Source organism: Bicyclus anynana, chromosome 23 (assembly GCF_947172395.1).
Source record: "Bicyclus anynana chromosome 23, ilBicAnyn1.1, whole genome shotgun sequence".
Lineage (NCBI taxonomy): Eukaryota > Metazoa > Arthropoda > Insecta > Lepidoptera > Nymphalidae > Bicyclus > Bicyclus anynana.
The window spans coordinates 1,972,280-1,997,534 of NC_069105.1; the positions used below are offsets into that span (position 1 = coordinate 1,972,280).

The 25,255-nt window shown below is 35.9% G+C and overlaps 1 protein-coding gene across 4 annotated transcripts in view; it reads left to right on the forward strand.

Moving 5' to 3' along the window:
• Positions 1-25,255, forward strand: part of LOC112043724 (brain tumor protein) — a 497,062-nt gene that overhangs the window by 354,976 nt on the left and 116,831 nt on the right. For all 4 annotated transcript variants that reach the window (XM_052888776.1, XM_052888777.1, XM_052888775.1 and 1 more), the window contains one exon: positions 23,804-23,880. The gene's annotated coding sequence lies outside the window, so the exon portion shown is untranslated. The remainder of the gene's footprint in view (positions 1-23,803; positions 23,881-25,255) is intronic.

Here is a 25,255-nt window from a genome sequence, read left to right on the forward strand (position 1 = left end):
ATGTATGGGAATGACAGATCCGATCGACAAAACGATCACGTGACCTATCGATAGCAAATTTCATTCCCATACATTTTCTTAAATTTCGAAGCGTTAACGTTTGTAGAAACAGAATCGACACGCCACATGGCTACGGGCCCTGACCTGATCCAATGTAGAAAATATTAGATCCTACACTGGCCCGTGCTTTGGAATTAAACCTAGGGCCTCGGTTGACAACCACATCACTACCTGCATCAGAGAGGTCGTCAAAAGCTTTTGCGACCACGACGTGTCTTAGTCGTGGCAGCATAGTGTGTGAGTACCCTAATAGCTGAGTGTTCATCACCCGACCGGGTGCTAAAGTAAACAAGGGAGTTTAGAAATTTTTTCATCAAAAAATTTGACTCGAACCATCTGTTCCCCGGATTGGGTAAATATTTGAGCGGTCCCGGTTAACTGTTAATTTATTACGACTAACTCGGAGCTCCTCTAGCTACAGTTTTTTTTTTTTAATTTTACGACGCGACGTCGCCATTGCAATTACTTTCTGTGTTTATTATTAAGCTGTATTTTTTTTATCCGACTGCTGAGATGGTTATTTTTTTTATTCAGTATTTTTTATGTATGTAACAAATCTCACGGGAACCATGTATTTTCCGGGATAACTGTGCCAATCCAGGGTGAGTATAAAAATAATCAAATCGGTTGAGTAGTTACGGCATGAAGGAGTAAGAAATATACGCACTTACACACTTCCCTTATATACGAGTATTTAGTGTGATGATATCCAACTAAGTTTAATGTTATTTACAACATTTTTAACTCTTGAGCTAATATATTATAGTGTGAATTAGCACTTATGCCACGTTTTACCCGATCTCCTCACAGCTATAATCTATATTTTATGGTTAATAAACCACGAAACACTAGCTCGTTCGTAGCACCAAAGTTGGTTGATGACACTCCCATGATATGTGGGCGACGGGGGGTAGGACTGCGCGGGTGTGAGGTCGTGCGCGCGGGGTAGAGGGAAAAACTGCGCGTGTATTAAGTCGTGCGCGCGGGGTAGAGCGAAGGACTGCACGGGTATAAAGTCGGGCGCGCGGGACATCGCTACCCCCCTCCCGGCTTCCGCGGACCGGGAATGTTACGAACGAATTTGCCAAGCTATAATCTAAACTAATCTAAATATCTAAATGTAGGTATATTATACAGCTCCGAAACTACTTTTACCAATGGAAAACTACATTATCGATGAGCACTACACATTACGCTAAATTTCATCCCCGTATTCCCACGGGACTGGGAACGCGGGTAAAACGACAGGGTCTGCTAGTGAATAATAAAAGCCTTATCTATCTCCACTGTCAGTATAGCATAGGTAATTTACAATTCGGTTCGCAGAAACTTCTCGGCTGTTACATAAGAGTCAAATAGTGGGAAAGTTTGTTCCCTTTTCCCTTTTATTATCGAGTATAGAGGTATATGCGGGGAGATAAACTCATCTCGAAGTCGTGCCCTCGGGTCGGCAATTCAACAAGACGTGCGTCTGAAAAATTGCGTATTGCATCCTATTGATCCTTGGAACGGCTTCGCTTTTTTCCTTACTCACCAGGAAATGTGTGTTTTATGTCGATATATAGGCGGAGTTTACTGGTCTAACATACACCAGTTCACCCCGTATTAGGGTTGTCAGAGCCCTGATAAACGTTTGATTAAACTGAGGCTCGTTTTTTTGCAGTGTTACAAGATCTTTTTTGTAACAGTACTCTAAGGATGTTTTAATAACTCGACAGAATTATGATTTTAAATCAATCTTTCTCTATTGTAATAACTTGTTAGGCAGAGAGAGATACGGATTCCAAACTCACAATATCGAGTTATGTAAATCATTACAAAACAGCCTGCGCTACTGTTCAATGAAACTGCTTAGCTTTTCCACCAGGAAATGTGTGTTTCATGTCGATATATAGGCGGATTTTACTGATCTAACCTACACCAGTTCACCCCGGATTAGGGTTGTCAGACCCCTGACAAAGACGTTTGATTAAACTGAGACTCCTTTTTTCGCAGTGTATTCGCAGTGTATGTATCTTTTTTGTATTACGTAATAAGTTTAAAGCTATTTCATTGTATATAGAACATTTAACGATGTTTTTAGAACGTGACAGTGTGAGTTTCGATGTCGTCTCTATCTCTCTCGTGTCTTGAATTGTAGAAAAATCATTACAGAATAGCTCTACAGTTCAATTGGACAGCTTTACCTTTTCCACCAGGAAATGTGTGTTTATGTCAATATACGAGAATAGGCGAAGTTTACTGGTCTAAGCTACACCAATTCACCCTGGATTAGGGTTGTCAGAGCCTTGATAAACGTATAATTAAAATGAGACTGCCTTTTTACGCAGATGTAATAGATTTTTTTCGTATTAGGTAATAAGTTTAAAAGCTATTTTATTGTTTGTAACGTACAGTACTGTAACAATGTTTTTCATCTCTATCTTTCTCTAATTGTAGTGAGATAGAGTGAGATACAGTTGAATATTAAATAAATAATATGTGATATTTTATGGTCTTTTTCCTTACTTACCGAAAACGTATTTTTTGTCGCTAACAAACAATGCGAAGTTTTCTGGTTTAACTAGTTCACTCTTGAAAATAGGGTTGTCAAAATCCGTGATAAAACGTTTTATATCGTTACAAGATCTTTATCGAACTACAAACTATGTTTTGCGCCAAATAAGTATTATTATTATATTGTTATTCATTCTTTGTATATTTATTATCATCACCAACACTCAGCAGCGTATAATAATAGTCCACTGCAGGGGGGCCAAGCTCTTTGTGATTGTATTTTTTTATGTAGTGAAAATTTATAACGGCTTTACAATATTTGATAAGACATAAGCTCGCGATCACTATCTTACGCCATCTACACACAGTCCAGTATTTTTTCACAATATACATCCAGCGCGCTCCAAATTTGATGGTATGCATGACATGACCATGGCCTGGCGTAATGGTTTAAATGTGACCTTGCTTTTAAAATGTATCATCTAAACATATATAACTCAACAAAAGGACCTTCGTACAACGGCCAACCCTAGTGGCCAAGTGCCGAAAAGGCCCAGGAAAGAAGAAGAATAAGAAGATATATAACTCAAAGGTGACGGACTGACTGACGTAGTGATCTATAAACGCACAGCCCAAACCACTGGACGGATCAGGCTGAAATTTGGCATGCAGGTAGATGTTATAACATAAGCATCCACTAAGAAAGGATTTTAATCAATTCTACCTCCAAAGGGATAAAATAGGGGATGTAAGTATGAAATTTTGTAAATTTTAAACCGTTTGGGCAGATACTTTGCATGGATGAAGCTCATATGATGTAGGCATCACCTAAGAAAGGATTTTGATAAATTCCGCCCCTTATGGGATGAAATAGGGGATGAAAGTTTGTATGGAAAGTCCTTCATTTTAAGAGTTTTAATAATTGTTCATAAATCATAAAAAAAATACGAAATTTAATGTGATTCAAGAATTTTTAAAATTCAACCCCTAAAGTGATGAAAGAGTGGTTGAAAGTTTACATTGATTTCCACGGGGACGAAATCGCGGGCTACCGCTAGTATTTCTCACTTTTCAAGTAGCAATTTCTTTGTTGATGCTATTTTACAATACTAAAAAGAGCTCTCTACCTTTAAAAGTCGTCGCGAAATATAAAACATAGACAATTGTCGTAAAATACACCCCGGGTCCAACTTGAGGGATTACGAATGAATTATTAATGAGGCCCGTTCACATAAAACCTGGTCTTTTTATCCCGTTTCCGTGAGCCTCCCTTCCTTGAGGCTTGAGGCACGAAGCCCCGCGAGTTTCAGATTAAATATTTAGAGCGCGGACTTGCATTTAGCTAGATAACGCAAGTTTCCATCTAATCTGTTTTTTTTTTCATTCTTTACAAGTTAGCCCTTCATTACATTCTCACCTGATGGTAAGTGATGTTGCTATCTAAGATGGAAGCGATGATACGATGCCGTGTAGAAACTGAAAGGGGTGTGGATTTTCATCCTCCTCCTAACAAGTTAGCCCGCTTCCATCTTAGATTGCATCATCACTTACCATCAGGTGAGATTGTAGTCTCACCGTCTTTGTCGGTAGGGTGGTAACTAGCCACGGCGAAAGCCTTCCACCAGCCAGACCTGGATCAATTAAAAAAACCTCAATCAGCCCAGCCGGTTGGGATTTTCTTACTTGGTCGAGGTCTGGCTAGTTAGTTACCACCCTACCGGCAAAGACGCACCGCCAAGCGATTTAGCGTTCCGGTACGAATGTAGAAAAAGTGTGTGTGGATTTCATCCTCCTCCTAGTCCTAACAAGTTAGCCCGCTTCCATCTTAGATTGCATCGTCCCTTACAAAAAAAAGCGTCACTAAAAATCAAACCTGACGTTTCAAAAGTGCTTGTAAACAAAGCCTACTTGAAATTAATATTTTTTTAATAAAGACAAGACCTGTCGTATAAGAAGGAAGGCCTATTTAAGTAATAACATAAAATAGGGCTGTTAATGAAGAATAAAGACAGACAAAGCCAAATTAAATAAAAAAAACAAAAGTTCTTATGTTATGAAATATTTGTTTTACATGTCAAAATAGAATAATGCAAAAGTTCTAAAAACAACAGCGCCCAATTTCCCCATCCTCCCCTAGCAAATGGAAAATTACCACATCAAGTAATACTTGACCCTTTATTTTCATAATGAATACCTACCGCTAATCCCCTGCCTCCTCTAACTCAGTGCCATCTGTTGAATTCTTTGTTCATGTCCTTTGTTCTCGCACACTGGAACATCGACCTTAATGTGAATGAAATAGAGTTTATTTTTGAGTGCGACAGTGCTAATGAATGAATTGTCTCATGTAGAGTGCCCGTATCGTCATGTCTTCACAAGTATTCGCAAGTCCACAACTCGCCCGTATATACAACTGGGCAATGATATTAAATACTGTTAGATGTGTTACTAGCGCATGAAAAATTGGGCGCTCAAAAGAGGAAATTTATAGTGAACTCAATGTTAGTTGTGATCACAACAAATGTTATTTAAACAAATAATACATAAATATCGTCTACAATGTCGAGTTGTGTGTTCAGGAAGTGTAAAAACTATATATACATCCTACTTCCTACTAATATTATAAACGCGAAAGTTTGTATGGCTGTTTGGATGTTTGTTACTCTATAATGCCACTACTACTGAAGCGATTTAGCTGAAATTTGAAATGGAAATAAATTTTACTCTGGATTAACACATAGGCTACTTTTTATCCCGAAAAAAATCCATGGTTTCCCGAGATTTACAAAAACTGATGATTTTGATGATATGAATGTTTGGTATTAAGATATATTATAGCCTGTGTGCAGTGAAAAGAAAACACAATTTTTATCCCGGAAAAATCCATGGTTCCCGAGGGATTTGTGAAAAACTAAATTCCACGCGGACGAAGTCGCGGGCGCCGGCTAGTAAATATATAATGGAACTAGCCGACGCCCGTGACTTTGTCCGCGTGAAACTCGATGTAAACTTTCAACTACACATATCCTACCCCTAGTCTACCCCTAGCCTATCCCTACCCCTACCCTACTCCTACCTACCCCTACCCTACTTTTCTGGTTGATTTTTTACACCTTGTGCCCGAAAAACCTAAATATCTTACGGAACCCTATTTTTTTCCAAAATAAAATTTAGCCTGTGTTACTTGTGAATAATGTAGCTTTCGAATGGTGAAAGAATTTTTAAAATCGGTCCAGTAGTTTTTGAGCCTATTCATTACAATCAAACAATCAAACAAACATACAAACAAAGTTTTCCTCTTTATAATATTGTGAAGTGAAATATTGTGTGTGAAGACAAAATTGTGCATGTGTGCTCAGTGTTGTAGCCCATTAATCGGATCACTTTTTGTGGTGATTTTGTAGCGACGTAACCCATCTATAGTATTAAATTATCATTGCAACTGGCATATATTTAATTGAATGACGCGCGAAAAGCTTTGCCCGTTGATGATGCATTCTAAATTTAAATTTTGGTATATCAACCTATAACAGGACTAAGCCTCCTTAAAGTGATAGTGATATAGAGCTTAGACCCACCATGTTGCTCCAATGCAGGTCGGCGGGCTTAGGATGTTAATGTTAAACGATTTTTATTTTGAGAATAAAAACAGTTTCCTAACTATCGATTTCTCGAAAACAAAAAAAAATCATTTTCAAAATCCCGCCAAGGACTCGAACCCTGTACCTCGTACATAACGTTAACATTGACTAACAACTGGATCTACAAAGGTTTTACGGATGCACAAACACAAGCATCTCTGGTCATTTTGCCAATAGAACAAAGTGAGTATTACAGAAACTATTATTTATAAGCTAAAATCTTCGCCATAATACGATATCTCATTAAATCTATTTTGGAAGGTATTATAACTTCTCGCGTTACATCCAATCAACAGAGTGATTAGTCTGTCAAGGGATAGACAACGAAATATCGAATGGATAAGTTGTTTACAGAGTTTACACCCGACGCGACGAATACGATACGATTTGTTACGATTAGATAAGCATAACATTATTGTTAGGTTCTGTTAGAGATGGCCACAAATCCCACAGTCTATACTCCGTAAATTTGGAAGTAGATAAATTAAGCTATTCTCTTTCAATTATTTAAATTTGATTAATAATTATTTATTAGATTTTTAGACGTAAGTTTACTGTAATCAGCCAATAGCGTCGACGCAGACAAACATTGACCAATCAGAGCAGAGTAGAGTGACGTAGGCGGTCGACGAGTTGGAGGGAAAGGGGATATGGTACAGAGACGACAGAAGAGAGATCGGTGTGAGGAAAAAGTCAATAATTAGATAAGATGTGAAAGTGCAAAAATACCCATGTGCTATCATTGATTATTATTTTATATTATAAATATAATAAATACAATAGGTTATATTCGATAATTCTGGTGAAAAAGGTAGTTGTGTTTTTAATCCCGCTGACGAGAAAAGCAAAGAAAATAGAAAATTTTGAAAAACCGCCGTTGGTCATGAAATTAATTATTAATTACTCTTTCAATCAATATTCTCTTTCAGTGCGCTTTTCATTTGAGACCCATTAATGAATGAGACCCATTCGAGTATATTTGCAGACATTCAGTTATTCTTCCCCACTTTCTACCCTCAGAACTTTTAAACGGCTCAACCGATTTTCATCAAACATGTCTAAGAAAACTCGCACATAAATCACCTTTCATACAAAAAAAAAACTAAATTAAAATAGCTTTATCCGTTCGGAAGCTATGGTGCTACAGACAGACTGACAGACAGACACTTATAACATCCTCTTTTTGCGTCGGGAGTATAGATATCTTTATCAGAATGTTTTCTGTGGAAAAAGATTATTGGAGACTTATGAAAGTAGTCTTGTCATGTAAATTTTTCGGTCAATCTTGCAAATTGTAAGCACTTTTACTATTATGGATTCTATGGCATTATGTACAAAAATACGCATTATTATAATGAATCTACTGCGTATTAAAGCCGCTTAAAAATAAATAATGACTGCCTTAAGAACCAAATACATATTTAATACATATAATACTTTTTTTTCTTCTTAGTAGACGAACTCGTAACAACAAAAGAAAACATATACGGATAGCTTTCTTTTTAATATTAACTAATAATAATCTATTGATTTTCATTTCACTCGGTTGCTAAAACCTCTGTTTCTCTATTATTTTTCCTATGAATTTTGCTCTAGAGCAGCGATTCCCAAAGTGGTCTATATCGACCCCTAGGGGTCTATGACAAAATGCAAGGGGTCAATGTCAGCGAAAAAAATTTTGGGGCCTATAAAATGAGTATCCACGATAGTGGATCTCAACACATACACTAATAGTATGGTACCTATTTTCGCTGATCATACTACAATAACAAAACATGCACATTATTTTAAAAGTACCAATTAAGACAAACATTTATTATATGTTTATAAAATTCTGTATGTTGTAAGATACAGAAAATCAATATCAGGTAAGTAGGGGGTCTACTCAACACGGTAACACATGGCAAGGGGTCTACGACTCAAAAAAGTTTGGGGAACTCTGCTCTAAAGTGAATCGAAAACTTAAGGTTAAGACGTGGAGGGTTGCGCTGGGTTTTAGTGGGCATTCTGATCCTGGCAGGTCTAATACCACATAGTCTCCCGGGGGTATACCTTTTTATCTTCGGGAGGGATAAAAGTATTTCCCAGCGAGAGAAAAAAGAAAGGGATGTTCACCCCGTGTCGTGTAGTTCCCGTATCGTCGTATATAAGCAGTGACACTAATCCTGCATGTAATTCTGTATTAGAGGTGCACAAATTAATAAGGCAATCTAAATTCTACTTTGTAATTAATAAAATCTCTACTATATCTATATTGTATTGTAATCATTATTGTGGATATCTTTTTGTATCTGTTTATCGACCTAATCTTTGATCTTTACAAGTATTAATTGTTGGTTCACCCAGTAGATAAGATTTTTAACTACAATATGCATTATACATACAAATTGAACAAAATAGAAAATTCCTTTTCGAGTAGGCACAGCATTTTAGCATCTATAAAGTGCACGTTACTGGGTGACCGTGTTTGTCCAGTAGGTAGCTATTGTGGTTTCGGATCACGAGGTCGTTGGTTCGAGTCCCTGGTCAGGCTATAAATATTTACAGCTTGCAAGACTAAATAAAAAATTAATACCCGGACATGGGAAGTTGGTGGTGTTAGTAGTATTAGTCAAAATCAAGAAAAACAAACTTTGAGGTGGCCATAGAAATCCCATGAGAGGTACGAAGCTTAGGTGGTCCCTGCTTTAATTTGGTCGGTTTAAGGTAAACCTACATAGACAAGAGAAAAATAACTCCAAAGTTAGACTTTGAGCAATCTCTTTTACTATTAAATAATTTAACTTAGCCCCTATTTGTATTACGCTGGGATAACATCGCCGTTAAAACTATACGGGCGATTTTAAACTTTATTAGCGTGGGCTTAAAGTTGAGAGTTGTTGAGTAATTGTTCGTATCAAAGCGAAACTTTTCGCTTAAACTAACGAGACATCTTTGTTGGGTTGATATTCATAGATGGGTGATCATGGTAGCCAATTTGGGAAGTCGATTCCGCTGGCACTTAGCTTTGGATGAAACTCGACGGGAATTACAAAGATTGGGATGAAGGGCGATCGCGCAGTGCAATCATGCGACAGAGGTTTCAAACCTTTTAATCTTATGTTTGTTCCTTTGTGCTAAGGCTAATGAAGCGATTTGGCTGAAATTTGGAATGGAAATAGGTTTTACCCTGGATTTTCATGCCGGAAATGTATGGTTCCCACGGGATTTGTGAAAAACTAAATTCCAGACGGACGAAGTCGCGGGCGTCCGCTAGTATTACAGTAAAAACAAATAAATCGACTGCTTTAAACTTAAAGTTATCATCATCATCATCATATCAGCTGATGGACGTCCACTGTAGGACATGGGCCTTTTGTAGGGACTTCCAACCGTCACGATACTGAGCCACCTGCATCCAGCAAAGCTTAAAGTAAAGTAAAAGAAAAAAGTACACAATACACAAGTATCTATCACAATATTTATATAAAATTCGTTTGTAAGCTTTTTGATCAATTAATAATGAATTAACTACATAATATTATGTATATGCAAATTTATCACTAACTAATTGAATATCCAATTTCGATAAGGGCAGTGCTTCTCCATTTTTTTTCTCTCTCCTTTTTATCCTTATCATGAGACCCTATGCCTCTTTCTTCTGCTTCATCTTCTGTATCTCTTTTTCGTAGTTATTAAAAAGGCTCTTTATCTCTCTTTCACTAATCCCCTATAAGCTCGAGTTAAATTATACAAGGAGAGCTTCTGCAGTTGATAGTTTTAGGCTAGAATCTTATACTAACTTAGCCTTTTGTGGCAAGTAAGTAATTAACAAGAGCTGTAGTCCAGTGGATATGACCTCTGCCTCCGATTTTGGAGGGTGTGGTTTCGAATCCAATCCGGGACATGCACCTCCTTCTTTTCAGTTGAGTGCGCATTATAAAAAAATAAATATCACGTGTCTCAAAAGTGTCCGCATTGAGCCAGGGTAATGGACTATTGGCCTAACCTCTCTCATTCTGAGAGGAGACTCCAGCTCAGCAGTGAGCCGATTATGGGTATGTAATGATGATGATGAAGTAATAAATAACATTAACGTTAATCCGCAATCTCTGCGTCGTAGCTACTCTGTGACATTCTTGCACAGCTTTTAACAGGGCCCCGAAGTTGGAAGAAAGGAAATTGGAAATGTACTTTGTAAAGGGAATGTATGATAAGAATTGAATATTTAATACGAGGGAATGACGCGTAATAGATTACGACTCGATTCCTATTAACGGTATTGTTTGAGAAAAGGATTTCACTTATTGTTCTTATAAGGAAGATAGGAAGATCTGTATTATGTGTGAATATATAGTAAAAAAATCTAAAATCTTAATAAACAATAAATTTTTACCTTATAAACTCGCCACACTAAAAGGAGATGGTCTAAAATTGTATGGAGCCCAGGTCCAGTCATTGTACGCTAGCGGAAATAAAAGAAAATATTATTTTTTAACTATTTTTGATTATACAAATCTACGAATTTACTTTAATTCTTTCGAAATAATATTCATTATCTCCCAAGAAATGCAACACTATTAAGGGTAATGGCGGATTGATGTTTTCAATGCAGTAATCGATTTGACGTTTGCTGTCAATTGTCATGTCATAGTTGCTTTATGGGCGCCATCTTGATATAAGTCAAAAACTTGGGTTTTAATTTTATTTATTTATTTTTATTTAGTTACATTTATTCACTTTAATAAATTTTAATAAGATCCTTGTATTTTTAAAATTTTAATGATACGGGGTACAAGAGTGAACCTGAAATGGACCAACTCCCTTTACCCTCAAAATGTGAAAATTTAAATACCATATATTTGTATACATACAAACCAATTTTGACTCCAAATCTCACATTAGTAGACTTACACTTTAAGAAAAGTAATTCTTGTTCTGTCACTTCATTGAAGGTAAGCAGTGCTTTTATGTTAAACGCACACCTCTGTAAATAATTAAATATTAATATTATTTTGACAATCGTATAGTTTTAATTTCAAGCATGATAAACAGGCGAACCAAAATTACTTATTTGTTATTAAATTTAATTAATATACCAATTAATGATTGCCTTTTAAATTTTGTATATAATTAATTGGTGGCATTACAAATTTGTCGTGTTCCAATTAAAATTAATGAGTGTATGGGAATGTGAGACCGACTTTCAATTAAACCCAAGTCCTGAGGGAGTATCAAATATCAATGGAAAATTTAACTCGACTTATTTGTGTTTGGGGTAAAATTAACTGTCAACACTAACTAGGATAATTAAAAACATTAAACAAACATCAAAACATCATCATTATCAAACCATATTTAGCTCACTGCTGAGCTCGAGTCTTTCTCAGAATGAGAGGGGTTAGGCCGATAGTCCACCACGCTGGCCCAATGCGGATTGGCAGACTTCACACACGCAGATAATTAAGAAAATTCTCTGGTATGCAGGTTTCCTTCAACGTTTTGAGACACGTGTTATTTAATTAATTACATCAATACCTGTCTCTATTTCTAAAATATTAAACCTATTTTGATGAGATACAAGCATCGTTCTCTAAGATAAAATATCCCTAGAGCAAACCTAAAATGTTTTTGTAATCTGACTTTCACGTCTGAGTGGTGCCGAATAGATTCGTTTGATATTTCGAGTACGGTGCCAAAATAAATGAATTATTATTAATAAATAATTATATATAAGAACAGGCTCATTTTCTAATTACTTACACAGAAAGGCAAATCAGCATAACAAAATTTTTTTTTATCAATAAAAAACATGATCTAACAGTTACAAATCAAAAAATTATTCCCGTCGCGTAAGGGCAAAACTGGGACCCAAATTATATCATAACGCTAAATCGCAGACCTTAGCGAACAAATGGGTAAGGGTTAATTACATTAGGGCGGGGAAGGGCGCGCGTGGAAAGTGATTATTTAGGAAAAATCGAGTGCTGTTTTCCTTGAACAAAAGACTGTAATAATATGGACTAGTGGACGTCCGCTACTTTGTCCGTGTGGTAATTCTTGACTAAAAGTACCACAGCTTTTTAATATATGAATTGTCTGAAAGAATGATATGTCAGCCGATAAAGCTGATCGTCTGTTGGTCGCGATTGGCTTTATGTCATGCCCATCGCGACCACCACACGATCAGTTTTGTCGGACGTCAAGCCGTTAGCGCTGCAGGCATGTCAGCTTACTTGATTGTCAATGGCTGACTTTAGACTAAGTTTTTGTATTATAAGAAAAGTTACAAATACATGAAATTCTTAATATAAAATACTGTGGTGCCTAAATTACTCGTAAATTTAATTAAAAATTAAATCAGATTTTTAAAATCTCAATTAGGGCAAACAGCTACAGCATTGAAAAAACTGATTCAAGATAGAAAAATTTGAAACATCAGAAAATATAATTTAATTTTTGATTTGGATTTTTTAAAACTATTCAAATTAGTTTTAGATAATTACGTGACATACACCCTGTATTTATTAAAAGTACCTAATAAATATATTAAGAGGAAGGTAGGAATATTAGCTTTAACTGTAAAATATCGAAAGTCAGCCAACAGAGGTTTCTTGTAAAAATGATTATAGCCAATTATAATTCGGGTTGGGATATTAATTAAATGAATCACCCAACATGCATGCCCTTTACCCGTCCCGCAGTAATTAACCCCAACCCAACGGTTCGTACCTACCTAAGCGATTTTCGTTTTGTGATATTATAATTTGGGTTGACTCACCCATACGAATCAATGTGACTTGTAAAACCATTTGATGTGTATTATTTGTTTATTTAGTCCTGGGTTCGATTTCTGGATTTAGTTTGAATTTTTTTTATTAATCATGTTTTGTGTGTATAATCCATATTTGCATAAATGTATGCAAATTGGACAAAACTAAAAGTTGGAGGTGCATGCTCCGGACCGGATTTGAACGTACACCCTCCGGAATCGGAGGCAGAGGTCATATCCACTGGGCTATCACGGCTGTATTACGTCCATTTTAAGAAATTAAATATGTCTCAAACGGTGAAGGAAAAACATCGTGAGGAAACATGCATACCTGAGAATTTTCTTAATTTTCTGCGTGTGCATTGGCCAGCGAAGTGGACTAAGTCCTAACCCCTCTCATTCTGAGAAGACCTCGTGAACTCGTTGAGCTCACAGTTGAGCACGAGCTCAATTGCAAATGGACCAACTCTGCCGTAGTTAGGAATGCTTTCTTTAGACAAATCGAAATTTATAAATTAGAAATTTATATTTTTATATGTTTCGGTCGTGGTTACCTTCCACTTACCATCCGCTAAGCCCACATGCCTACAGCGCTAACGGCTTGACGGCCGATAGCCGGTCGTGTGTTGATCGCGATTTGCATGACATTATGCCGATCGCAACCAACACACAATCAGTTTTATCGGGCGTATTTTATTTTAATACTTACTACCATAGTCAAAAATAAAGATCGAAAATTGTGAAAAAGTTTCAATAATCTACATAATAGAATAAATATACACTTGATGTAGATATAAATCATAACTTATTTTATCCTTACATGCATGTGTTACTTTGAACTTTATGATCTACGATATAAAGTTCGTATTTCTTTGAAACTCGAATCGTCTTGTAAGCCGACTTCAAAGAGCTAATGAATTGAGACGGCACCGGAAATTGTTACTGCCATTCTGTTATGTTCGCCTAGTACTTCTTTTCTTATGGATTTCAGAGTATACGGGGATGAGGAGCCATATTGTAAAGCATGTGAGATTTAAAGTAAACCTTATTTTCTATATCATAAATGTTAAAATGTCATAACATTCAAAAGAAAACATTAATGTCAAGTGGCTAATGAATTGGATGAAAATTGTTACTTTGCATTGTTATGTCTGCTTAGTACCTACTGTTAGCTTGTCCTGTGAAAAATTATGAAATTTAGAAAAGTTTTTTTTTTATTTTTACACAGGTGGAAACGAAAATTTATTTCCCCTATAAAAAATTGTAATACAAAGTGCAGTGTTTAAGTTTGTATTTATATATTTAAAGGTAGCGAAAAATGCTTGTATAGTTATCGGAAATGCAGGTGGCCAAAATAATATTACTCGTAAGTGGGATACAAAATTACAAAAATAGTATCAAATGATGTGTTTATTACTTTCAGATAAAGAGCATAATTTCAACATAATTTTAACATTTGATAGTACAGAAGGTAGAACGAACATTCTTTGTTTAATTTCATGAAATTAAAAAAAAACTTACTAATTAATACTATTGATTTCTTGATTTTGTGACTCTCAGTTCGCGAATAACCGATCTGGATCATCATCATTTCCTTAAAATAAATATCATCTACTAGATGATATTTATTTTAAGGAAAAACGACCTGCCTTCATATGTCTACATACTAAATCATTTTCTGAAAAATAATATATTTGAATATACAAACCTCACTTTATAGAGTCGGCAAATGAATAAATATCCGTTATTTGATATGACAAACGAGAGATTTTATTAAAACAGTCATTGTATGAACACAACAGATGCAAATGAAGACATAACCGTCGTGCCATAATTAAATTCCTTAATTAAGTCGTGCAAATGTTTAAAGGTGCTCCGATCTGCCGTCAGGTGTACGCAAATAGAATGGCACCCTCGTCAACGGGCGATGTGGGGTGTTATGGCGTCGAGATTTAACTAAAACATAGAGCAGATATTAGAACCCTAATCTCATTTTGTTTGACAATACAATTGAGACGTAAAGATACTCGTATTTGAATACTGAAGCATTAATAACTCAACGGTAAAGGAGTCCGAATCAAAACCGTGACCGATCGAAAATGAAATTAAAAATACTTTTTACTGCTACATTCAGTATTGATTCTTTTTTTAACTCTAAATTTCAATTTAGATGTAAAAAAAAAAAGTTTTTTTTTTAACTTATAGGTAAATTAGAGCCCAGTGCATACGGCTTCGAATCCGGTCCGGAACATGCACCATGGAAATTCAATACCACGTGTCTCAAACGGTGAAGGAAAAACATCGTAAGGAATCCTGCATACAAGAGAATTTTCTGAATTCTCTGCGTGTGTGAAGTATGCCAATCCGCATTGGATCAGCGTGGTGGACTATTGGCCTAACCCCTCTTATTCTGAGACGAGGATGATGATTTTTTTGTTTTCTATCGTACAATGCGTTTTCTCTATATGCCCTACAACCTGAGGCCAAAGATTAAGAAGCCATATGTGCAAAGGCTCCTTTAACGCCAACAAAATGTTTTAAACTCGTGACTCCTAATCTGTTACAAGTTGATTTCAATATTTTTGTTTGGAAGATGTAATCGAAGAAGAAGAAATGCTTAACAATAACCTTTGAAACAATCCATTGTATTTGCTTAAGGAAACGCTTTATCCTGTCTACATGTAAAATAGATTTTGAATATCTACGTATTCTGCATACTGATGTTTGTTTTGTGGTCTTAAAATCGGGTAGAGTTCATTGTGAAAGGAATTAATGACTTATTAATTTATAGTCCATATTTAGCGAATCCGACGTTTTCAATACAAGCGTCTAATAACGTATTAACCTATGGCATTGACCCGATGAATTTAGAATGGGAATATGGTATGGCTCATATTATATCTGGGATTCGTAAATTAATATCGATCTGTGCCAGTATTACCCACCGGGTGCTTGTTATGTCAATCAAATCATGATTCGCAATTTGTGACGTCAGAGGGTTAAATCTACTGGAATTAGAGTGAATAATGCATGCGGCAAACCTATATATTGTAGAATTTATATATTACTAGCGGACGCCCGCGACTTCGTCCGCGTGAAACACGAAGTAAACTTTCAACTATCCCTACCCTACCTCTAGGGGTAGGATAGGGTAGACCCTACCCTACCCCTACTTTTTCTGTCATAAGAACCTTCTCCTGACAGTAACAAACAAACATTATAATTAGAGGTCTTGGGTTCCGATTCCCAGCTTGGATGAATGGATTTTATATATTCAACATTGCCTTAACTCAAGGTCAGGCCTGGTCTGGTGGTGGTTTTAGCCGTGGCTAGATAACACTCAACCAGTAGGCTAATTGACTATGTTTGACCTATGCTAGTTGACATAAATACGAAAATATCATCCGGTGCTTACTGCTGGATATCACACAGTAAGTGAATGACATTTTGTTGATAATAAAGACCAAAATAGTTATTAGGCCAGCAGCAAAAGACAAACCGATATATGACCCTTAGAAATGGTCCGAAATAGTTTTAGAATAAGGCCAAAGAATAAGTTAATCAGTTGTTGTCTTAATACAGCATTTCACTTAAAATCAAGTGACTTTGCCGTCAAGGGGATCACAATGGCGATTGTCGAAGACTATAATGGATACGTGAAAAAATTCACGAGATTAGGATATATAATGAAATTACAATGAAAACTACAACAGCTAAGTAGCAATTGCTATTTATAGAGTAATAGCAGACCAACTTAAAAAACATAATTGGACCTCGAAAATTGCTAATGCTAATTCCGTTATTGATTAAATAAATAAAGTTTTCAGTAAAATAACACAGGATCTGTTAAAACGAGAAAGCTGAAATTTGGTATGAGTGTGTAGGTATATTAATTACGTCTATAAAGTGGTAAAAAAATTAAAAAAAATGCTTTTCCATCTCTACATGCAAAGGTGAGCATGAATTTTTTATCGTCTATTCCATGGTGTGGGATCGTTATCGGTATTTTTGTGCATTCCATAAGGGATTAAATAGCTAACTAAATCTACGGAACTCTCACTCTCCACTCTACGGACACTCACTTGGCCTGTTTTTAATTAAATTTGCATTGACTATTTTATATGTATAGCGAGACAAAATATACACCGATGCAGATATTCATGTGACTCAAGCCTAACCCTCCAACGGGTCAAGTTGTAGTTATTGGATTTAACGACTAGCCATAACAATAGATATCTAGATAATGAAACGCTCTTAATCTGACCTATTGTTCCGATTAGATACATTAATGATTGTTACAATTGTTTACCTAATTGACTGTACGTGTTACTGTTATATTGTATACGGTTAAATAATGTATTGTGTTGAATAATTTATCGCGATTACTTAAGTTATTAATAAATTTAACACCTGATTAATGATGAAGTGACTAATAGAAATCATACTGTTGCAGTCTATAAAGGTCTATGAATACGTAATTAGAGTTCGTGCGCTTTAGCATGGTGCAGGTGACAGTTCGTTTTACTTTTGAAAGCTGTCGCGGTTCACGATAATAGTACGTATCATGGACGTCATAAAGCAACTGTCACCCGCACCATGCTACAGCGCACACAGTATATTTAGCATATTTTACGCCGCACTGCAGGGCCAGGCCAGGTTTCTTATGGGATATGAGATATAGAGCCTAGACCCACCACGCTGTTTCATTGAAGGTTGGCGGACTTAAGACTAGTCATAATAATAGATATCTGTATAAAATAACGATCTCAATCTGACTTGTTGTTCGGAACAATGAATTAATGACTGCGTTTACCTAATTAACTATACCTACGTGTTAGGTATTGTTGTTCCACTATATGCCAAGTATAGGGTTAAATAATGTATTGTGTTGAATAAATTATTCACGATTGCAGAAGTAATTAATAAATTAACACCTAATTATTGTTGAAGTGACTGATAGAAAACAAATTGTTACAATTGACAACAAATATCCACGAGTACGTATGTCTATACTATGGCTTTACTTACTATGGTTTTACCCGACTGCAAGAAGGGTTGTGTTTTTCGCGCGTATCTTGTATGTAATTGTGTATTTTTACCTCGTATCTTCCAAACCACTGAACAGATTTGCGTAATTAGGATATCGTTAAATTTATCTCGATAACCCAAGTGTTCTTACATAGGTGAAACTAAAAAAAAATAACAAGACTACTGTGAGACGCTATAGACTCGAGGTGAAAAAATTTTTTTTTCTTCTAATATTGCATTATGGGTATCAAATTCAAGAGCTTTTTGTGAGATTCTAAAATGATATACCATTTTAGAATCCTCACCATGAACTGTGACTGCCACTGTTTCCTAATTGCTTTCTACACTTCTGGACTGAGCTTGTTTTTTTCTTTTCATTTTTTTTGCAGTTGGGTTTTTTATGTGTTTAATTAATTGATTTATTCCTTCACCGTTTGAGACACGTGATATTTAATGTATTAATATGTAGAAAACTGAAAAGTTACAGGTCCATGCCCCGGACCGGATTCGAACCTACGCCCTCCGTAATCGGAGGCAGAGGTCACATCCACTGGGCTATCACGGCTTTATGCTGACATAGTGTGAACATTATTGTAGACGAAATCGCGCGCGTCCTCTATAGTAAATAATTAAAAGGCAACCTAGGCTGAGTCTAGACTCGACAGCTAGTTAATCTATGGATTACTCAGTACAGTTGCATATCCGGCATTAGTATGGATTGCGTCGGGTGGTGCGCAGTGTGGTCTTAGCCTTATGGGTTTAAATTTAGAATTCCGTTTGAGAAATACGTGCACTGCCGACGGAGTGACGTCACTTCCTGCCGCAGGCTATAACCACGGAGGTAATGTACATCACGTGTAACAATGACTATTTGAAGAGTGACCAAAATTCTTAATCGTTCCAAATTCAAATTGTAAATACTGTTTACTCGATTAGACCGGTAGATGTCGCTTTAAAAAACGTATAGGCCAAGTACGAGTAGGTAATTTTTTATGGAATTTACACACAAGTCAGTCAGATTATACCGACCAGTTTCTTGGGGTTCCTAATCATGAGCTTGTTCAATCCAAAAATGATAGGATAGTTCTTTTAGGGGTGATACATTTTCATAATAAACTGCCCGGTGAAACCACGTGCATGTCACTCAATAAGTTCATTTTATTACACGCAAGCTTATAGAAAAGTTTGCTTTCTCTTATTGTAATATAAATGATATAAACGATTTAACAAGAAAATTAAATGCACGATATGACTGGGTAACTTAGTTTTTGATAATTTTGAAAAATTGTGATGACAAAAAAATCCCAAGTTTCATGTGGGCTCTTCTCGCGCCACGGCGCGTTTGGAACCCTAGAACTTTAATTTAAAGTTTTCTGCTAAATTAATTTATCTATTTCAATCAATGAGGAGGTTTCAAGTAAGTAGATTATAGACAGTAATACTTTAACTCGAAAAGGACTTTTGGTCGTGACTAGATGACGTTGTCGCGATAATTTGTATTTTTTTGAGCAAAATAAAAATATTTCTCACTGTTCATGATATCGTAGATCTCTATTGATATGGCTTTAATTAGGTCAAGAGAACAATTAGTATTACAATAAAAAAAATTATAATTGAAATGAGTATTAAAAATCGGTTACACTCAATAAACCTTGCCCGGTCAAGGGCCCGAGTGAGTCGCTTAACTTAACACACGCACACACACACATAACACACATGCATACACACAAGTAGACACTCCACATTGACCGTTGACGAGGGTTGCCCATTCTATTTGCAAACACCTTACGCCAGACCCAAGGTCACGCGTACATTATTTTATATGTACCTACTATATAATATATTTAAATGGAAAAACGCAATTTTACACAAAAAATGATATCTACTTTTTATGTTATTGAAGGTTTATTTGTTTACATACCTGCTTTAGGTACTGATACCTCAAAAATCTATGAAAAGAAATCTTGTATACCTATAATATTCTTCTTTTTCTTTATTTTACTTTGTTCGTGCACGCAGTTTTGGTGAGTGTTTGTCTAGTGTGTCTGTCTAACTATTTACATTTTTAGTCTGTCAACTAATTTCGTCTGCGGATCTCCTTACTCCTGATTCGATCACGCAAAGAAACTCCAAGCATAGGTCGCTCCATCGCCCGCTGAGTGATTTTGAGCCTTTTAATAAGGCCCATAGTCAGCGACCAAATCTCGGATCCGTAGGTCATCGCTGGCAACACGCACTGTTCGAAAACTTTCGTCTTCAAGCACAATGATAAAGACGACTTTGAAGCGGTCACAGAGTTTTAAAAATGACATTACAGATTAAAAGTACTGCTTTGAAGTCGCTGATTTCTTGTGCCGTTGAGACGAATATCTTAGCATTCCATGGATTTACCGTGCAGGTGCCGGGTCCATCGCGTGGTAGAGAGAAAAACACCAAGCAAAGTCCAGGACTTGTGACTACTGGATGTAGAGTTAAGGAATTCTTTGACGATCGATCAACACTCCCTTTCTCTGCTCATGTTGTTCTCCCTACCTATCCAAATTTGGTAAGATCCTATTAGAGCAGCTTTGGATACTCGTCTCCGACAGTCGAAGTCGTGAAACGTATCCTATCCTTATCCACAGTAAATATAATTGCTGACAACAGTCTGGCTTTGTCAAAACTAATCCCCGCTATTATTATCAAACGGCAACACGAAAACGCCGAACAATTATACAAATGTGGCTATTAATTACACATAACAATATATCCACAACGGTGAATGATTAATTTCTGTCCATTTGCGAAATTGCTGAGTGTTGCGGCCGAATTAGAACGGACCTTGTGTGGGTGGTAATGAACTATACGAATGCGAATGTAGCCTTCCTTTCGCCCAGCGCCGGTCTTGAGAAACATCACGATTATTTGCTGAAAAGAGCAATTGCTTCGTTGTCTTGTCGGCTGCTTGGCAGTTAGGTGGATACAGAACATAGATAAAGTTTTTTTTTTTTATATATCTGTGGTAAATAGATATACATCCACACAGAACACTCACTCGCAGTGGCATCGCTTCTGGAAGGGTGATGAGTGTAAGCTCCGTATCCCTTCCCTTATATAGAAAGGGAGGCCTGGCACTGTAGTAAGCCATTCAAGTAGGCTGATGTTGAAGATGATGATGATAATGATTGGCTTATTAGTATGTTCGTATTATTTTTTTTAATTTAATGTCGTAGGAAACCTCATCAGAACCTTTTCGGACTTTTTCGTTTACTTACTGAAAGGTTTATGGCTTCAAAATTTCATGATTAGAAATGGATTTTATTTTTCTTGTGTTAAAGTGTCCAGGGGTACTGGGGTAGTGAGTTCTGGGTGTGTGCAGTGAGGTGACTTAAAAATGTAATTTTCTTAACAGTTCCAAGAAACTGAATGTCTCCAGTATTTCAACTTGTACCTGCAAAAAAGATGACAGCCAGACAAACGGACAACAAAGTCCAGAACCCTAAAATAGTATAAAGACGGAGGAAAAGTGTACCCTGCCTCTCAACATAAATAAATAAAATGTCTTAACAATGAGTCGTGATATTTTTTTTCTTATCACGGTCCTTTATCACTTCGTTCGCGTCGCGATCCATTCGTTCTCATTTTGATGGCTCGGAGCGTTGCTACCTGGGTACTTTTTTTTTCGAAAACCAAGGTCAAATTACGCGGTCCGTGCGTAGGTAACCACATAATGGGACCAACCGTTTCCAAGCCCCGCTGTGACATGAAAAAGAGTTGAGTAATAAAAGGTTGTAATTTTTGTAGCCGTTGATTTTTAGGGTCCATTAAATGCTTTTATTTGACTTTGGCCTGTTAAATGTAGTCCAAGTCTTGGAGGTTAAATTGAAGCCGCTTACTAACGTTCGATTGTACTTAAAGAAGAAGATCTACCATTTTTCTTATTCTTATATGTATTTATTTTTTTCTGCGACGTGCTGTGACCTAAATGGTCTGTCTCCTTTAAGTTAAAATACCATATACTCGTACCTATTTACGTATATTTGTTGATTATGTACTAATACGCATAACGTGAGATGGGGGACTAAGGTAGTTTTCAATTAAAATCGTTATTATTTTATAATAAGTAAGAGGTTTTATGAAAAAAAAGATGCAATTAAATAACCAAATATCCAACCAAATCGGTCCAATAGTTCAATGGACATAAATGATACCTCTGTTCACAAGGTCGATTAAAAGTGTAGGTAACTTTTTGTTTATGACAGATTTTTAATTTATCTTTCTATCCCACGGCTGTACTTTTCTCTGAATGAAAGGTGAACAATATATGAAACAATGCACCTCTATTTTTTCTTTTGACGCCAAGTAAATTATTATGTTATTATGCTCAGTGGCGCTAACGCATCTGTAGTAGAATATGACTCAAAAGGGCTAGAACCCAGAGCCGTAAAACTCATTATTAAAAAAAAATGTAGTAGAACATTGCCTAGACTCTGCGGCACGAAAGAAGTCCCGCGACTAAAACCTGAACTAAAATTGACAGCATCTTACACAAAAAGACCGGAATTACTAAATGACAATAAGTGTCATTAAGATATCAGCGCCGCGCTTTACAGTTGACATATGGCGTCGCTACTCCGAACTTGGCTCCCCACTGCCGTGCGTATAAATCTCGTATCGATAGTGGAATGGAAATCATCCACTCACTCACTGTTGTATGAAGCATATATTTTTTAAAAACAAGTTATGCAATTGATGAATAGAAAAGCACTCGAGTGAGGCTTTCCAGCGGTTTACGTTTAAAAGGAAAATATATTTTTCGAAATGAATTCTTTCACTGCACTAGAAAATTGTACAGGTCAATGAGTATGGTAATAAAAACCCTACAAATTAGAGCAACTTTGTATCCCGTGGGTAATTATAACTTTTAATTTGAACAACTACTTGTTAAATATTGACTAATCTCCCCCACATTTGTTATTCAATCCCGTTCTTTATTCTTTATTTCGTATTGTTTAACGAGTTAATTAAATTAAAATACATGTTATGTTAAGAAACGGGTATTTAAAAATTGTTTGATTTTAAGTATATTTTAAATGTAGAATATTTTAAAGTAATATTAAAACTACGTACCTAAATATCTATAACTACATATTATAAAAATTAAAAAGAAAATATACTAAATTTAAACTATATCTAAAGGCTCAGGCGTCGTAGAATTCGTCCGAATCGACGATCATAGGTAAAGTGCCCAGAAGGCTGGCAGTATTGCCACGTTGTATGGCAATACTAATTCTTTGGCCTAAATATAGGCCAGCCTTCTGGTCACGGGAGGTGTCGATTTAAAAATTTAACTGAATGACTTTTAATAGAGATAGACACGAAAAGTTTTCTGACAGGGTAATGTGTAAGTAGAGTTCGGTGCGTAACAACGAAGAAGATAAATTCAGTTGGTTTTTATTATTTATACTACATTACTATGATAAAGCCTTAATGAATACACTTCAGAACACAGATATCAATGGAAAGCGGTCTAACGGGTCTGTCGTTAGAATAGGGTCCCTCAAGGATCTATATTAGGGCCTTTTCTTTTTCTCATTTATATAAATCACCTTCCTATCTTGATAAGGTTTTATTTAATATTAAGTTTAGTTTGTCATCTGTCATTCAACACATCACAGTTAAAAATTTATAGCAGATAAATTACTTGCGACACTGCAAAAACCTCTCTAAATAAAGTGACGTAAATATGAAGTGATACATTGATTTGAAGCTTATAATTTAGTGTTTCATAACAAAATAGATTACCGATTTGGTAAATTATGTTAATTTAGTATGTTGTTTGTTACAGATTCAGATACAATTGGAGCGGACGAGGCACGCTGGCCGACAACCATGAATTAGATATCGCTCACAACGATATCAAACGTAAGTACCTAATTATGGACTCATACTGCCGGGCACATTAGGTATACTAAAACCAAACAATAAAATTATCAAAAAATACGTTTCTTAGATACATACATTTCTTTTTTGTCATGGTACTGCAGTAAAAATATATATTTTTCATTAATTTAATATCCAACGACATCTCACAGTTAATATATCATTCGTTTCTATATTTAGCAATGTCATCCTGTTTCGATTATGATTACCGAAACCATCCTTAGTAACTATATGTAGATAGTTTGTCGGACACGTTCTGTCACAAAGAACTACTACGAAGGTTGGATTACAATTTACATGATTAGTCGTAGATAGTAGAACGTGTTCTTTGTACTATATAAACAGAGTGCGAGCTCGCCCGTTGTCGACCTTGTTGCCCTCATATGAACAGACTTATAAATAAATAGCTTCCGGGTTACCAGGAAAATTTTCCTAGAGCCGTAATATCTATGCGGAATACAGAAAAAAGAACATAATTTATCGTTTGAATTACCACATACTTGTACACAAATAAGGTTTAAAGCGCCTGCAGACTTGCCGACTTTAGTTGTGGGACGTAGGATAGGAAGTCCGAGTAGGGCCAAGCCCGATTTGGTTGACAAAATCAAGTGCGATCCAAATTATGTAATTTTGGTAAATATCAATTTTGAAAGTATAATTTACTATTCATCTCTTTAATGGATTTTAATGAATTAACTTAATTCTTAAATAAATACTCATTAACAGGTTCTCTAAATTTTAGTAACACCGGACAATAAATTTATTTACAAATCGTCTAGTTTGTTTGTTGTGATTCTACTACTAGTTCGGAAGGCAGAGTAAATGTGACCGTTTTTTGTTAGATGTTGTATTTCTGGCAATATATGAATAATAATCATTATTTTTAATTGTTTAACTGATAGCCAAGGCCCATACTTTATTAGATCTGAGGGCGAAATATCTTGTCGGGAGATCTGTAGCTCGCTTAATTCCATATTTTAATTAATGACAAAAAACTTTGACACATCTGACTGTTGTGACTACTTTACAACTGGGTTTATATGTCCATTAAAACAGGCTTTTGTATAAAACACTGTACTCGTAGCTTGTAGGTACGCGGTTAATACAGGAGTATATCTCCCTTAGTTACAAATATATTCCAAGAACAGGGAATTTCCATTCCCAACCGCCATTGTTACAAAATACAGTCATAATAATATTATGTAATATACATAACACAGACTTATCGCAAAACGTAGACGGAAGCGTAGTAATTCTACAGAACTAAACATAAACTCGCTAAAGTGTGTTTGTGTGTAAAAGCTGGAATGTGCCTCTTAAGAGTAAGACACTTATGATTCAGATAGTTCCGTATATA